Genomic DNA, 17865 nt, shown 5'->3' with positions numbered 1-17865 from the left:
ACGTCAAAGATCGGGCTCTAAGAGCCATTTCGTTCGCGACCGACACATCACTAAGACAGAGAGAAAGAGGAGCAATGTGTGGAGATATTTTATGGATGTAAATGAAAATGCTGGAGAACAGCTGGAAGGCATGTCAGCGCCTAAAGCCAGAGGGGACCACAACAAGCTGTAGAGTTCAACTTTCAGCTCGTTTGTTTGCAGGGTTGTAAAATGGGCAGCATAGTGGCTCAGGCCTGACAGGAGGAATGAGCCACTCAGCCTCTTCCTGTGAGCAGTTTGCATGTTCTCCTTATATTTCTCAGTTTTCTGTGGGTACTTTTTCAGCTATCCAAAAACATGCACCTGAACTGGAAACTCAAAGTGAAAAGCTGACTTAGTTTGAAAATAAAAGAGATCATTTAAAGATTTAACCAATGCTAATTTTTGATTTTATCCAAAACATGTCTAGTTGATGGTAAAGGACTGAACAGGTCTCCAGTAAATCTAATCAACTTCTACATGGATGTTTTACTGGATAGATTTGACACAAAGGAGCACAGTAGTTCCATAACCCAGTTGTCCTCCAATAATTTCCACCTACACTGATATGATTTTTAGGTTGATTCCACATCCTTTCTGTCACTCCTCAGCGTGCTGAAAACGTAAAGATAGCAACAACAAAAAAAAAGATCCCTGCTGGGATTTGAAACTAGGATCGCTCTCAATCATTTTAACGAGTTTGTTTGCAGAGAGTGTCAGGAATTCATCAGAGGTGGCGATGACATCCTCGAAATGGTTCAGTATGAAGAGGAAGGCCTTAGCTGTGGGTTGTAGTAGAGGTCTGTAAACCCCCAGATGCCGATGCAGTTCTGTGGGGCCATTTGCTTCTCCCAGAAGTCGCTGCAGGCTTGTGCGATACCTGTTATTCCAAACCTGTCTGCTGCTATTAAAAGCTCTTGCACATTATCTGTTCTCACAGGAAGAACCCCAGTGTAGACACATTCAATGATGAGCTCTATGGTACCAGGTGTCATATCGGCAATGTCAACGACCCGACAGTCTGGGGCTGAGCAGTTCACAAAGAGAGCTCTGTGAGATGAGGGGAAAAAGTATTAATATGATATCTTCCCTTATTTACTTCCCTGAGCAAAGACCACAGCATCACTGTTTTACCAGCGGATAAGGGAAGATGCACCGTGGTCCTAAACACTACAGATTACCACACAAAGATCACTACTCTCCTCAGTGACAACAATACCTACGAAGCCTTAAAGCGAGACCCCACAAGCAGCTACAAAAAGAAAGTTATAGCTTGCCTTCAAGACTTTGAAAAGGACAAAATCATTGACCGCCTTACTTATCACCGCCTTTACCCAGGGGATGCCATACCCTGCATTTACAGACTTCCAAAAATCCACAAGGAAGCTGTCCCACTCAGACCCATAGTCAGTAGCATAAACTCAGCCACTTATAACATTGCAAAACACCTTGCTACCATCCTTGCTCCTCTCGTGGGGAACACCCCACACCACATCAAGAACTCCACCGACTTCACTGACAAGGTCCAGAAACTTACCCTGGATCCAGATGAAACCATGGTGTCCTTTGATGTAGTCTCTCTCTTCACGTGCATACCCACCACGGAGGCAGTGGAGACTGTCAGAAAACGACTACAAGAAGACAACTCCTTGGAGGACAGGACCAACTTCACACCCGATCAGATCTGCACACTGTTAGACCTCTGCCTCACCACCACATATTTCAAATACAACGAAGGCTATTACAGACAAAAACATGGCTGTGCCATGGGCTCCCCCGTGTCACCTATTGTAGCCAACCTTTACATGGAGGAAGTGGAAAGGAAGGCTCTTGGCTCTTTCAAAGGAAGAGTACCCAGCCACTGGTACAGATATGTGGACGACACCTGGGTCAAAATCAAGACACAAGAAGTGGAATCCTTCACTGCGCACATCAACGCTGTGGATAAAAACATCAAGTTCACCAGGGAAGACACAAAGGATGACTGTTTGCCTTTCCTGGACTGCGCTGTGCACATTGAAGTGAACGGCAACCTCAACATCAAAGTTTACCGGAAGCCCACACACACGGACCAGTACCTCCTGTTTGACTCCCATCACCCTCTGGAACACAAACTTGGAGTAATTAGGACCCTACACCACCGGGCAGAACATGTTCCCTCTAAGCCTGAAGGGAAAAAGAAGGAACACACACATGTAAAGGAAGCACTCAAAACGTGCGGCTATCCTAAATGGGCGTTTTTAAAGTCAGCAAAGAGGCGCAGAAAAGAAGATCAGACGCCAGCGAGGGAGGATAAGAAGGACAGGCGCAACAACATTGTCATCCCCTATGTAGCCGGTGTATCAGAGAAACTCAGGAGAGTTTTCTCCAAGCATGACATCCCGGTGTACTTCAGACCTAGCAACACACTCAGACAAAAACTGGTTCACCCGAAAGACAAAACGCCAAAACACAAACTTAACAATGTGGTGTATGCTGTACAGCAGCGAGGAATGCCCAGACCTCTACATTGGAGAGACCAAACAGCCACTTCACAAGCGCATGGCACAACACAGAAGAGCCACCTCCACTGGACAAGACTCAGCAGTTCATCTGCATCTAAAGGTCAAAGGTCACTCTTTCGAGGATGCCAATGTTCACATTTTGGACAGAGAGGACAGATGGTTTGAAAGAGGAGTGAAAGAAGCATCTATGTCCACTGTGAGCGACCATCTTTGAACAGAGGCGGTGGTTTACGACACCAACTCTCTGCCATCTATAATCCAGTTTTGAGATCCTTCCCAGACGCCTTAACTCCCACTCACATCCTGGGCCATCTGACCTCAGGAATTCGCATGATAAGGTGGGGCCAGGTTTCACAATGAACTCATCCAAAACTCTGGCTGATTGGGACCCACACCCAGTTTCATAATAAGAATAAGGTTGAAAATGGTTTATCTTTTCATTCTTTCCCAACCTGGAAGCAACATGAGGCAGCTCGTGTATCGATGTTAGCAAACGAAGGCGTCTAGCAGCTGTGAGACGAGCTGATATCCAGTTCTCTTCCATCTCCAAATATCTGTTGGTGCTCCAGACATTTTCATTCCGGTAAGTTCTAAATATGTTCATATCACTCTGTATAGCCGATTAGTTTTATTTTTGATGCACTCTGAGCTCATAGCAAATTAGAACAAACATCCTACTGAGTGATTTTGCAGAACTACCTTCTATTTATAGAGTTGCTAATTATTTGGCATTATTGCAGCAAACCAGTCTATGAAATGGATGAAACATCGTGACTGGGTTCCAGTGCTACACAAGGGACCTGCTTCAAACAAACCACCATGCAATCAGATTACTACTTCCATGTGAGGGTGAAGAGGTGACCCTTCTGGATAAGATGGTGAAGGTTTGCTGCATTTGGTGAACAGTGTGATAATAAAACCAGGGAAAAATGAAACCTGCTCCTGTTAAACATTCTTAAGTCTTGTGCTGTATAAATAGCGGTATTTTTTTCAAAAGATACAGTAAATAAAGTAATGTTAGTAGTGGGTGATATCATGTAAACACTGTCATGATTTTATGTAAACACTTTGTCACTTGTAAACTATAAATGATATGGATTCTACACTGTAACAGATGTGATTCTATAAAGTGGTTTTAATAATAAAAAAAAAAAGGCAAACATTAGTTTGTTTCTTTATTCAATTTTTGAACAATGGGATTCAGTCAGTACATATTCAGTAAATGCAAATTATTTACACAGCAGTGCACAACAGGCATAAATCTAGACCCCTAGATAAAACATTATGGCATTATAGCAGTGACAACCTTACCACAGTAGCAGGTGGGATTTTTCTTTTTTGAGGACGGCTCCTTTTACCTTTCAATACAGATGGTCTGTTTATGTTTTGATCAAGAGCCTTTTTTGGGCAGCTGAAGAGGAGAAGTCTATCTTATGGCCAACCTCTGGCTGTATCTTGGTCACATGACCCAGCAAAGCCCAGCATGCAGGTTCATCTGTAACAGTCTTTGTGCCATGATCCGCACTGTTGCTTCTACATTAAACAGAAGAGCAGTGACGTGGCTGCAGGTCTCCACGACTCCGGCCTTACAGGTGCAGTGGGCGGCTTCAACCTTCCCTGTGATGCTCACAGTGACCCATGGCTGCAATGCTGGTTCATTCAGTCTTTGAGAGTAACTGAAACACACACAGACAAAGTTAATTTAAAGACAAGAACTGAGCCAAGGCCGACATAAATGTGTTTAATCTACTTTATCATAAATGTAACAAAGTGTTTAGAAAGTTAGCACATACATGTAATTTTTCATTTCTTTATGTGTCCATCTATAGAACGCTGCATGTTATAGTGTAAATCTGCCTGTTCTGTCAGAAACCTGCCTGCAGAAAATGAACCTAAAGTATGTAATGTAAGGATGTCATCACTTTAGAGATGGAGAAAGCATAAAGTGACAATTATGAATCACTTAATATGATAAGGAGATTCTGCAGGTCATTAATCAATGTATAAAGTTAAAATAAGATGTATTTTTAGTGACACAGGATACAAACATGGAAGCAAGATGTATAATTAGAATTATTTATAATAAATATGAATAAATTATTGCAATTTCTTTAACCATAAAGAATAACTAAATCCTTCAGGACAATGTCACATCAGTGCACTGAACTCACTATGTTATCCCTCTAACAGCCTCCACATGTTCTCACTGTGGTTTCCCCTCATGAATGAATTTATGCTGCACTAATCTGAATGTTTGCAGGGAAATCAAACGTATTTCACACGCAGTACTCGAGCTGACTTACCTTTGTTTGAATGACGACTTGTACGCGCTGACTCCACAGACAAGGTAGGAAAATATGTCAGGCTACGTCAGTAGCGGTTGGTCTTCAGGGTTTCTACTCCACGGCCGTGTTTCATACGGGTCCACATTTCCAATGCACGCTATTTTCTGCAAGTACCGCCGCTTCGCCTCTGGGCGCAATCGGTCTCTATACCGTCCGTTTCTTTGGAGCTGCTTTTAAGCATCTTTCTTGTAGTCGTCGTTCCAACACAGTGTCTGTTTTGATTCGTAGACCCCGAACATGGCGCCGCGCTCCCACAATGCATTGCGACGTGACGTCAACTCCAAAGCCCTATATGAGGTTTTCCACTCCCACACCCCCCAGAAGCTCATACAGCATCACAGAGTAGGGGAGACCGGGGATAGTTGTAACATTTTTGACATTTCTGTCTATAAATTAGAGCTCTTTTAAGGTAGTGGATTCAAAATGTAATGCAAAGTATTTACATGTCTCGGCTATTAAATAGTGCAGCTATTTTCTCTGCAGCACAATTACCCATTGCATGGTATGGTCTCAAACACAAAGAGTGAAATGTTACAATTAACCCCATAGTCTGGGTTAGTTGTAACATATCCTGGGGTGAAATGTAACACAATGAAATAAGGGTACTAACAAAACATTAACATGTTTTTTTTGTTTATTCAACACATGAATGCACTTAGAGCCATTTATGTAGCTATGTGTGTGTGTGACAGAATGCAGAAATCTAGCTTTTGAACATATGCCACCCCCCCAAAAAAGACAAATTATGGAATTTTCTGCAACTGAATATTTCATTAATTTTGGTTGGTCTTCCTTGAGTTTGGCCTCGTTGGCTCAGTGGGCATTATAACCTACAACTCTTGCACCAATGAACATAACAATGAAGCTGAAAAAATGTAGTTGTTCACCAGCATCGCAATTCCATTACTTTTTATCATGGCTTACCTTGGTGTGGTTTGCAAAGTGCTTCAGAAAGATGAGGAAATCTGTTTCTTGCACCCATCCTGATTTATTTCCATCACCAGTACTTCCTACTGGTCCATCTCTGACACAGTGGTCTGCATAATGTATGTGTGGGAACACAAACAGTGGAGGAATTGTGTTGCCAATGGCATTAACCGCATATACAAAGATGACCAGTGAACCTCTCTCTGCTGATTTCGTTGCCCAAACTTGTTTAATATAAGTTAAAGTAATAGTGTGGTAAGTTGTAACATCTGCATTATTGTTACAACTGACCCAGACTGTTGCTGTTACAACTGACCCGGACTCCTATAGCCATGAACTAGCTAACATTACAGCCAACGGCTAAAACATTAGCACTAAAGACCTACACAGAATATATCCCCGTAGACATACAAATAACATAATTTAAGTTTGATGAGTTTAACTGCAAAGCAGATAATGCTATTAGAAATTGAAATAAAGTAGAAAAACTTACTTTTTGGTATACAAATTACTTTTTTTCATGTTATATTGTCTGTGTTTGACCAAATGTGCTGATTTTTCACATGTGACAGCAGAAATGAATTGGGCATGCACAGGATGAGTCACATCATTTGAAACTTAGCCCTGATTGGAGATATTGGAAGTGTTACAACTGACCCACGTTACAACTATCCCCGGTCTCCCCTATCACTTTTTGAGACTTCTGCATTTTTTGTAACGCAGACCCCATTATGTGTTGTTGTTCGTTCAAATATAAACAAAGGGTGAGCAAAGTCGAGTTCATCAAAGTTTGGAGCTTGTTTTGTAAGATAGCACTTTCTTCTTCATGGGTAGCTCACAAATAAGTACTTCAACCATGTAGCAATACACATAAAAGTCACACAGTTTTCATATTTCTTCACATATACAGTGTTCTGTGTTCATATAACTCAACTTGTCAACTTCATGAATCAACATTTGCCTTGTTGTCAAACATTTCTCAGCTGGTAATCATTCTGCAGTCATTAACTCACCTGGAATATCGGCTACAGTTACACAAGATTATCTTGTGGACTTGAAATTCTGCGTCGTCCACTCGGATCACGGCGTCACAAAGCTGTTGATTCAAGTGGAGCTCATTATACACCAAACAATTTCTCTTCATTTTTGCTCTTCAGTATGAAACTTTCACTTTTCCTGACTATTAGAACAGCTCTTATCTTTGCAGTGAGCTGAAGCTGAGTGAATGCACAGTGACATCACAGAACGGTTACTGAACATTAAACAGAAATGAGCCAAACTTCCCTGTTATAGTTTAAATAATGCCCATTTGCATGCATTTGTGCAGTGTAGTTTTACTACAGCAGTTTGTGTTGAGGGGGCATATTCGTGTTTTATACTACAGTCAATCTGCACATTGAGAATACCGCTCTTAACCATATTTTATTTTATACACCATAAAATGTTACAACATAAATATTGCTAGAAGCTCAGTTGAAAAAAACACTTTAAGACTTTAAGTCTGAAATAACATTAGAGGTGTTTAAAAAGACAAATCAAGAGGCAAGAACACAAGTATACATGATGATGGCAAATAATAAATAAGTCAAAATTGGACTTGGCCCCTTAAATTGAGTCCTCGTCCTCATCCTGCGACCACATTTCCGCCAAGCAGGAGCCGGGTGAGCTAAGCGGCAAGTAGTGGAACTCTGTGGCCGCGGTGTGGAAACGCCTCTCCCCCGCGGCGAGTGCTGCTGTGCAGCGGACAACTCCGCGGCGAGCTTCCTCCCACCATCCAAAGACATGCCCCACTATGTGTAAAACAACATTTGACACACATGTGATGCCATTACATATGTATATAACTAAGTAACACAGGTGAGATTGTTAAAACATGTAAACAATACTTAAAATTAGAAGAAATTTCCATCACAGAACTGATGTAACTAAACAGAGATCCTAGTGTCAAATCCCTGCAGGGCCCAAATGCTCTGATTCATTGTCATTGCTCTCTTGTTCTAATGAGCAGAGCTCGAGATCTTAAATGAAAGAACTTTTTTTTACAGAAAGTCTCACTCAGCAAACTGTCGTCTGTAGGGATGCTATCTTTACGTGTTCAGCACGCTGAGGAGTGACAAAGAACCATCCTAAAAAATCAGCTTTCATATCAGTGTAGGTGGAAATTATTGGAGGACAACTGGGTTATGGAACTACTGTGCTCCTTTGTGTCAAATCTATCCGGTAAAACATTTTTGAGTAAATTTGATCTCTAACCACAAATCACCATGTAGAAGTTGATTAGATTTACTGGAGACCTGTTCAGTCCTTTATCATTAACTAGACATGTTTTGGATAGATTCAAAAATTAGCATTGGTTGAATCTTTAAATGGTCTTTTTTATTTTCAAACTAAGTCAGTTTTCAGTGGGTGACTTTGAGTTTCCAGTTGAGCTGCATGTTTTTGGATAGCTGGAAAAGTAACTTTTACTTATAGAGTTCGTGCAAAATAAATAAATCAAGTCCGGTTTTACTCTCATATCGTCCAGCTTTCTGATTAGTTGTCTTCTTTCAATATCATACTTCTGACAATGCAATAAAACATGTTGTATTATTTCCTGTTCCCTACTGCAGTCACACTCCCCTGTACAGTGTTTTCCTATTAAAAGTGTGCTATTAAAACCAGTGTGTCCCAATCTAAGTCGAGATATAACCGTCTACTCTCTCCTGTTTCTTCCTGTACTTCTCATGTCTCCCACTTGTAAAACCATCGCCCTTTCCTCTCTTCCCTCCATTGCTTTTGCCACCTTTCCTTCATTTTGTGTTGTATTCTACTCTTAATCTCCGTCCTACTAGCACTAATAATCATATCTGTTACTCCTCTTTCTCACTCTCTGCAGCTCTGTGCCTGCAGATGAGTCACGTGACCGCACAGTAACAAGTCACAGCAGGACAGGAAGAAGGGGAAAAGGGAGTCTACCGCATAAGAAGAGGTGTTTGCACAGGCAGAGCTGCTTTTTCATCCACAGCGAGTAAAGTAGTGAACTCAGAGGAGCGAAACAAACTATTAGTGATGGCCAAATGAAGCTTTCTGAAGCTTGTATTGAAAAACGGTTTATTACTCGAAGCTTTTCAACACAGTCCTCTCTGGTGACATCTGGTGGCCAAAAATATGAAGAGCAGCTTGAATCCACACAATAAAACCAACTGCTTCATTATGATTGCTCACTCTACGGAGCGGTGTCCTGTCTGATATTGGGCCGCCGTTGTGTTGCTTCTAACGTGTATTTTTTGGGGTTAAAAAAATGTGGTTTATTTGTTAAATAAAAAATTTGACCAGCAAATTTTCCTTGTTTAAACATGCACCATGGTGTGGTCTTTCTTTGCGTTTCACTTCTTGATGTTGGTAAATACAATAATTGGAAAACACCACGTTACATATAATATACATATAATAATGTACAACACATGATGGAGCATGTTTCTGCTCTGAGGTCCCGCCTCCATGCACTTATGCAATTAATCGCAATATGGGTGTATTTATCAATAATATTATATTGGGGAAATTTTCCTATACATATTTCTGACCTGGGGGTAGAATTGATTGTGAAATGGAAAATGCTTATGAACTTGCAAATTAAAAACATGATGCTTTTAACAAAAAAAATTGTAACTTGTGTAAATATTTTTTACAAACACACAAATTCTCATCTGTAGATGCACAAACACAAAACTTTAACATATTTTGGTTTACAAGTTTACACAACAAGCATTTGATTTACAAGTATAAAATATTTATGACCACAGTTTGAGCCCACAGAAGTGGTTCAGCTCCTCCACAAGCGCCGCGTTACCCTCAGTCAGGGTTTCTAGTTGGTTAAGTGCTGAACTTCCTGCCATACTGGTCGTGAGTTGTTATTGCTGAAGTAGTCTTCCTCTTGTACGCTGCCTTGGCCTCTCTGATAACTCTTCTCAGCTCAGATCTGGCTGCACTGTACTGCATACCATCACTGGATCTGAAAGCGGGGTCACGCTGCTTCAGCAGGACCTGGACCTCTAGTCATCCAGGGTTTCTGGTTGGAATACGCCCGGAGACGTTTGTCCACAGTGACACTGTTGACACAGAAGTTAATATATGAGAGCACTGATGTTGTGTGCACTTCGAGGTCCTGATGTTCAAACACGCTCCAGTCCTGCAGCTGATGTGATGCACCTTCTGGCCAGGTTTTCATAGTCTTTGTGACTGGGGGGGCTTTGCTCCTGACGGGAGTGTATGCAGGGATCAGCAGCATGGACGTGTGGTCTGACAAACTGAGATGTGGTAGAGGGGTTGCTCTGTAGCCTTCTTGGATGTTGCTGTAGGCTTTATCCAGTGTGTTTCTCCCCCGTGTTGCACATTTAATATGCTGTTTAAATGTGGGGAATACTCACCTTAAATCAGCGTGGCTGAAGTCCCCAGCTATGATGTGCACTGCGTCAGGATGGAGTTCTGCTGACTGCTTATTGTCTTGTGGAGCTCCTCCACGGCTGAGTTAGCATTAGCATCGGGTGGTACATACACGGCTGTTACCATGACAACAGTAAACTTGCGAGGTATGTAGAAGGGTCTGCACTTCACAGTCAAATATTCCAAATCTGGGGAACAGTGGCTGTCTACAGTCTTTGTGTTTTTGCACCAGCTGTCATTGGTGTAGATGCAAAGCCCCTCCTTTGTTCTTACCGGGGTGTGCGGTTCCTGTCGTGACGGAGGACCGGAATTGATGGCTGCAGCCAAGTCTCTGTGAGTAGTACAACGCTGTACACACTTGTTGACTGCAATCTGTAACCTCAGTTCATCGATGTTATGACATGCATAGGTTCTTTCTCTTCAGCACCCTCTGCTGGTCATAGTGAGAATGCTCACCAGCTTTTATTTTGGTGGGGTTTTTCTGTGTTCCTGTGGGTAGAGGAAACAGGAAGCTGGTCGCTTGTTAGCCTGCAGAATATGTTGTGGCTCTTTAAAACGTTTCTGCCTTGGAGAGTTATTGCTTGTGAGTATTAATGTACAACATGTTTACAAGTTTATTTGGTGCATTTCTATTACATAGATTTGTTTAGAAACCAGTTATTTCATTTGCTATGTTTATCTTTGAGGAAGCTAAACTTGCTAAGTTGTATTGTGATCAATACTGAGTTGCTGTTGATTACACATACTTTATAACAGTATAGTTCATATCCTAGAAGTGTGTGTAAAAAGGAAAAGACATCTTGTGACATTTACTTTGTGTTTGTTTTCAGTTTTACGGGAAGAAAAGGATGTCAATCATTGAACCGCTGACGAAGTAAAAAGCCTTAAACTTACTACAATGTTCATTGAAACCGTTAGCTGTCTGTCAAGTTGGGCAAAGGGACGCACAATGAGGACAGAACAATCGATTTTGTTGGTTATGGACCTGACGTTGGAGAGGAAGATATTCGGGAGCGGTGGCTAAATCGTTGTTTCTTTATCCGTGCTGGTGGCCCGCCCTTAAGCCACGCTTTTGCCTCCTTTGTTTACGTTTCCTCTTTGGCTTGCTGCTGGGAAGAACCAACCACGGAGACCCTGGAGTTCTTATTATGTCCTCCAGAAGTGGTGATAGTCCGACGTAATGTTCTTTGCACAGCGCAATCCCAAACTCAGAAGGTCCTGACAACTGTAAGTGGACTCTGCTCGATGTATAATAATAAAACACATCCACACATGTACGTAGAAAAGTAAAAAATAAAGCACAGAACGTGAGGAGCAGTGAGCCGCTGCGTCTGTGCGCGCCGCCATCTTGAATTTTACATACATAAGATTACATTTCTGACAAATGATCCAATATAACAAATTCCTGCTATTGATTGCGGTTCTTTCTAGAATTGGGGCTCCAACTCCCCTGTGGATTAAACAAGTATCGCCTGCGCTTCAGGGCCCAGTGGCTCATCCTTTGCCTCCTCTCGTCATAATAGTCAGTTTTGTTTTGCGTATCCCTCAGGTTTTTTTTCTATGGGCTGCTATGACCCTATAGTGTCGACAGTGGCTAAATTTTTCAAACTTGTGTTTGACGGCTCTTTGTAGAGGTAAGTAAGATGAAGAGTAGGTGGTAATTAAAGGTATGAGACCACTGCGACACCTTGCTTCGACCTCACCCTACAATTGTAATCCAAGGGGAGCGATTGCCCCATGATTCGAACTTAAAAGGTTTCTATTTTTTATGGCCCTAAGAATCTCCTAGAACTCCTACATCTGAGGCTGCAGATAAGGACGGGGATGGAGTCATGGAGATTCTCAGTGCGAGATGCAGTCCTGTGAAATCTAATAATATTTGTACATAACCTGTCGATGTCTATTGTGAACAGGAGAGAGTCAGGTGGCAACTTCATCGGTGGGATCAGTTCGAGGAAAAGGTAAGCGTCTTCCAAAAACGAAGTCAGCATTGACCATCGACCATTATTAATGATAATGTCGTGCTTGCAGCCCTGTGTTTTTATTCATTGTCCCTGTTTCCTAACTGTGGCTTCCATTCTCTACTACTTTGCAAACACAAGATACAAAAACTAACCCCCCCCCCAAAAAAAAACAAACAAACAAACAAACATATAAACTAGGATATCGTGGTTTTCGTGGCAACTATATTTTTCAAAACACAGGGCATAGCTCAAGGCTGGACCCTGATTTAGACTGATGTTATTACACAACTGTACTCTCACTACCTCTAAATTCATTCGTTTTGGGAGAATTTGGCAAGCACTCAAATGTCTACAGGAAACTTATAATGATATCTTGGTGTTCATATAATTTAGACCTATTATTTAGGTCTGGCAGAGAAAGCTTGGAGCACGAAGCCATAGAAAAGCAGTGGTGGACAAGAAAGTTTCTTTTCAAAAAACCTAAATGATGCATACCCCAAAATGCTCACCTGGGAAGTGGTCCCATCTCTTTATCACTTTCTGTTCACCAGATATTTACAAAAACAACCACTTCCTGGTCGCAATGCATTATGGGCCATTAACTAAGGAGAACCAGCAAACACAAGACTCTAATAAAACTAAGGTCAGTTGTATATTAGGGGTTACAAACACAGTTCAAATGCTAGGCAGACGAGGAGGACACTGCATGCTCACGTCAGAGCAGCAGTTCCCCGTAGTGTGAGGGATCTTCAGCCTTTTATACCCACCAGGCAGCCAATCGTCCGCGTGGTCTGGCACACTTTAATCTGCATAAAAGAAGGCCGGCACAGGTCTCCCAGTAACCAATCACCCACGAGTCACTTGGATTTGCATGAACAGAAAAAGGCAGTCTCCCTCCCTCCAAGGCCCAGGGCCGTAACAGACCCCACAGATGTTACATTGCCACAAAGGCCTGTCTGGTGGTATGCATAACTTAATTTCATCTAGAAGTGACATGCATGTATGGCTGTAATGGGTACGTTATCATTCAAAAATCAGGTATAGGAAGCAAATGTGATAAATAGGGCTGTCCTGGTACCAACAACATTTCAACTGCTGAACAGAAGTCACGCAGCCGAGGCTGGGCTCTTTGTTATCTTTTCCCCCTAGTCTCAGCAGACCTAATGTAGAAAACAACATATTCTATCTTTAAATTATTACACAGGCACTTTATCCTTTTGAGTGAAGCAGCTTTTGCATATCCTGTGTGTACTTTTAAATTATTGATTTTACATTTTTTAATTATTCACCATTTACTTGACAGTTTGGTTTGAAACCCTTCTGCAGTACGTTAGATTTTATACAAATGAACTCTTCAAAAGCACAAAATGCATCATTTTTTATCCAGTGGAATAGTAAATGGACTGGTACATTCAAAGTGCTTCTTACTGCAAAATCAGGTTCACCAAATTGCTTATTTATGCTTCCTGGTCTGACTGGTTTGATTCTGGTTTTCTTTCTCTCTTCTTCTACCCTTCTCTATTAATGATTTCTCAGGTGGAACCAGGAAGTATATCAAGAAGAAGTCTGCCAGACTGTATCTGTGAACATGGTGACAACCAGGCCACTTTGGGCTTAGGTCTGTTTAGAACATTTTGCTTACCTGTAATCTCTGTGGCCATGGCCATATTACAATGCTGTGATTGCAGCCATTCCCCAACTCTCTGTGAATGGTACTCATGGCCATTGATCAGTGGGTTTTGGTCAGTGGTTGTTGATCAATGGTCATGAGAATTTGCATAATTATGATGAAGGAACTGACCTCCCAGCCCATTGTTCCTTCAGTGGGCTGGTTTCAGACATTATGCAAATGTGCTGTTTATAAGATTGAAACCTGCAGCCAGCTGAGACTGAAGAAGTCACCTGGATGAGTGACGAAATGTTTCTCCCTCAAAACGCTACGTCCAGATGAACAGAATCAACTTTTGGAGATTTACTTTCCTGGATGATTGAGAATGCATCAAGATGTGGCCATTGTAGTTGTTTACATGGAAGCCTTGCATGAAACTTGTCTGTTTAGAAGGTTTGTTTCCTGCACCATGTGGATTCTGGAGCTCAGCTACCCTCTGGCAGCACTGATGCAGCAAATCCACTCACTTACCTTTTTATCCACCTATCCATCCGTCCATCTTTATAAAACACTTTAAAACAACCACAGGTGATACAAAGTGCTGTATACAGGAACTAAATACAAATATATAAGACCTAAATAAAAAAAAACAAATTTTATAAAAAAAAGGTCAAATAATTAAAAGAAAAAGTAAAAAAAAGTCAAAGCCAAAGAATAAAACTGGGTTTTAAGATGTGTATTAAAAGTGGACAGCAAAGATGCCTCTATAACGTGCAATGGCAAGTTATTCCATAATTTAGGAGAAATTATCTCCTCTGACCATTCTCCTAGATCTCGGCACTTCCAGGATCAGCTGGCTCAGCTAACCTGAGAGGGTGTGTAGGGCTGAAGAAGCTCAGGAATTAAGGCGGTGTGATGATTCGGCAGTGCAGCAGGCAGGAAAAGGAAGAGGGACTTGCAGGAATATGAGTTTAAATAAATAATAATTAAATATAAATAAATATATTCACTTAAATATGATCATAAAACTGTTGGTCGCTTTCACTTTACACTGTTATGGTAGAGTCAGTGCTTCATTATCCAATCCGTTCCAGTTGTTCACAGTGATCGCCCACAGTGATCGCCCACATTACTGAAAATCCACGTTTTCAGTGCTACTTTACGCTCTACTGCATCTACACCGGCGGACGCACTAGCGTACATGCTACACACAGAAAGACAAGAAAGTAAGCCTTCATCACTCCTGGTAGTAACAGTTAGTTAGCTCCAGCTAACAGTAGCAAGTCCCATGTAATTAATGAACCAGGTGCTTTATTTTGATAAACCTAGCTAGCACACTAAGTTAAATTGTTAGCATAATGTTGATTTGTGTCACTTGTTTTAGCTCTGAAAAATCGAGCTGAGCTCATTCAGGTATGGTTGTCATCAGTGGACATTATAATTATACACTAATAATAATCACTCGTCCATCCCTATGAACCTGTAGGAGTCAGGGTAGAAGAGCACAGAGAGTTAGAGGGGAGAGAGTTAAGTAAGATAGTAATTTAGTCATTTTTTTCAGGGCTTTAAATTCAGAAGTACCTGTATAATTCTCAAACACGTACCCTAAAGCAGATGACTCGTAAGCTGGAGAGGAAATGGCGTGTCTAAAATTTAGAGGATCATCATTTAGCCTGGAGAAATAGTTTGCTGCTTTATAAGAAAGCCCTCCGCAAAGCCAAAACATCTTACTATTCATCACTGATTGAAGAAAATAAGAACAACCCCAGGTTTCTCTTCAGCACTGTAGCCAGGCTGACAAACAGTCAGAGCTCTGTTCAGCCAACCATCCCTTTAACGTTAACTAGTAATGACTTCATGAACTTCTTCACAAATAAAATTTTTATCATTAGAGAAAAAATTACCAATAATCATCCCACAGATGTAATATTATCTACAGCTACTCTTAGTACCATTGATGTTAAGTTAGACTCTTTTTCTCCAATTGATCTTTCTGAGTTAACTTCAATAATTACTTCCTCCAAACCATCAACGTGTCTTTTAGACCCCATTCCTACAAAACTGCTCAAAGAAGTCCTGCCATGAATTAATGCATCAATTTTAAATATGATCAACCTATCTCTAATAATCAGCTATGTACCACAGGCCTTCAAGCTGGCTGTAGTTAAACCTTTACTCAAAAAGCCATCTCTAGACCCAGCAGTCTTAGCTAATTATAGGCCAATCTCCAACCTTCCTTTCATATCAAAAATCCTTGAAAGAGTAGTTGTCAAACAGCTAACAGATCATCTGCAGAGGAATGGTTTATTTGAAGAGTTTCAGTCAGGTTTCAGAGTTCATCACAGCACAGAAACAGCTTTAGTGAAGGTTACAAATGATCTTCTTATGGCCTCTGACAGTGGACTCATCTCTGTGCTTGTCCTGCTAGACCTCAGTGCAGCGTTCGATACTGTCGACCATAATATCCTATTAGAGCGATTAGAACATGCTGTAGGTATTACAGGTACTGCACTGCAGTGGTTTGTATCATATCTATCTAATAGACTCCAGTTTGTGCATGTAAATGGAGAGTCCTCTTCACACACTGAAGTTAATTATGGAGTTCCACAGGGTTCAGTGCTAGGACCAATTCTGTTTACATTATACATGCTTCCCTTAAGCAGCATCATTAGAAGACATAGCATACATTTACACTGCTATGCAGATGACACCCAGCTCTATCTGTCCATGAAGCCAGATAACACACACCAATGAGTTAAACTGCAGGAATGTCTTAAAGACATAAAGACCTGGATGGCCGCTAACTTTCTGCTTCTTAATTCAGATCAAACTGAGGTTATTGTACTCGGCCCTGAAAAGCTTAGAAATATGGTATCTAACCAGATTCTTACTCTGGATGGCATTACCTTGGCCTCCAGTAACGCTGTGAGGAACCTTGGAGACATTTTTGACCAGGATATGTCCTTCAACGCACATATTAAACAAATATGTAAGACTGCTTTCTTCCATTTGCGCAACATCTCTAAAGTTAGAAATAATTCCAATAAAATTGAGTCCGAAAACAAGATAACCACAAAAACTGGAGCACAAGGAGCAAATCAAAAACAGTTCGGGAGGTCGACCTGGAGGATGGCAACACAATAGTGCAAAACAGTTCAGTTCAGGAGGCTGACCGTGCGGGCGGCAATGGCGTGGAAACAGTTCCGGGGGCTGACCGTGCGGACGGCGATGGCGGGCAGACAGTTCCGGGGGCTGACCGCGCGGAAGGCAGCGGTGGCGTTTGGGAGGTAGCCCATAGTGGCGATGACGCCCAACAAGCGGCTTGGCAGATGACCGACGATGTTGAGGCAGCAGTATGGGACCCAAAGGCTGCGTGGCCCCCGCAGCACCGGACAAGGCCGAGGCAGAGGTTGGACCAGACGAGGCTGAAGCTAGTGAGGCTGCTGAAGGTGACGCTGAAGCGGATGCAGAGGCTGGACAAGGCGACGCTGAAGCGGATGCGGACGCTGAACGGGCCCCTCGGACCCTCCAGCGGAGACGAGAAAGTGCTGGCCGGGCTCTCCAGAACCCCCAGCAGACAAGGCAGGTGGCAGCGTGGAAGTCGCGGAGTGCTGGATGGGCTCATCTGAGCTTCCAGCAGGAGCTGATGTAGAGCCAGAGGGAATCGGGACCCCTGGCTGACCAGAAGACCAAACTGCTACAAGGGACCGAACCAAAGACTGAACTGCTACAAGGGACTGAACTGATGGCTGTAGTAATGGTTGTGGTGACAGTGGAGTAGGTGGTGGAGTGGACGACTGAGTTAACGGTGACTGTGCTAATGGTTCAGCTAAGGAGTGCATTAATGGCAGGACTACAGGTTGAATGACTGACTGAGCAGCAGCCTGAATGGCTGAGTGTCGTGATGGTTGTGGTGGAAGAGGAGCAGGTGGTAGTGTGGATGATGGAGCTAAGAGCGACTGAGTGGCAGACCGAACTGATGACTGAAGTGATGGTAGAGGTGAAAATTGAGCTTGTGGTGGGGTAGACACAAGAGACGGAGCTAGCGGGGACACAGGAGACGGGGCTACAGATGG

This window comes from Neolamprologus brichardi, chromosome 9 (genome assembly GCF_056152115.1).
Source record: "Neolamprologus brichardi isolate AB-2024 chromosome 9, ASM5615211v1, whole genome shotgun sequence".
Classification (NCBI taxonomy): domain Eukaryota; kingdom Metazoa; phylum Chordata; class Actinopteri; order Cichliformes; family Cichlidae; genus Neolamprologus; species Neolamprologus brichardi.
This window is presented reverse-complemented; position numbering follows the sequence as displayed.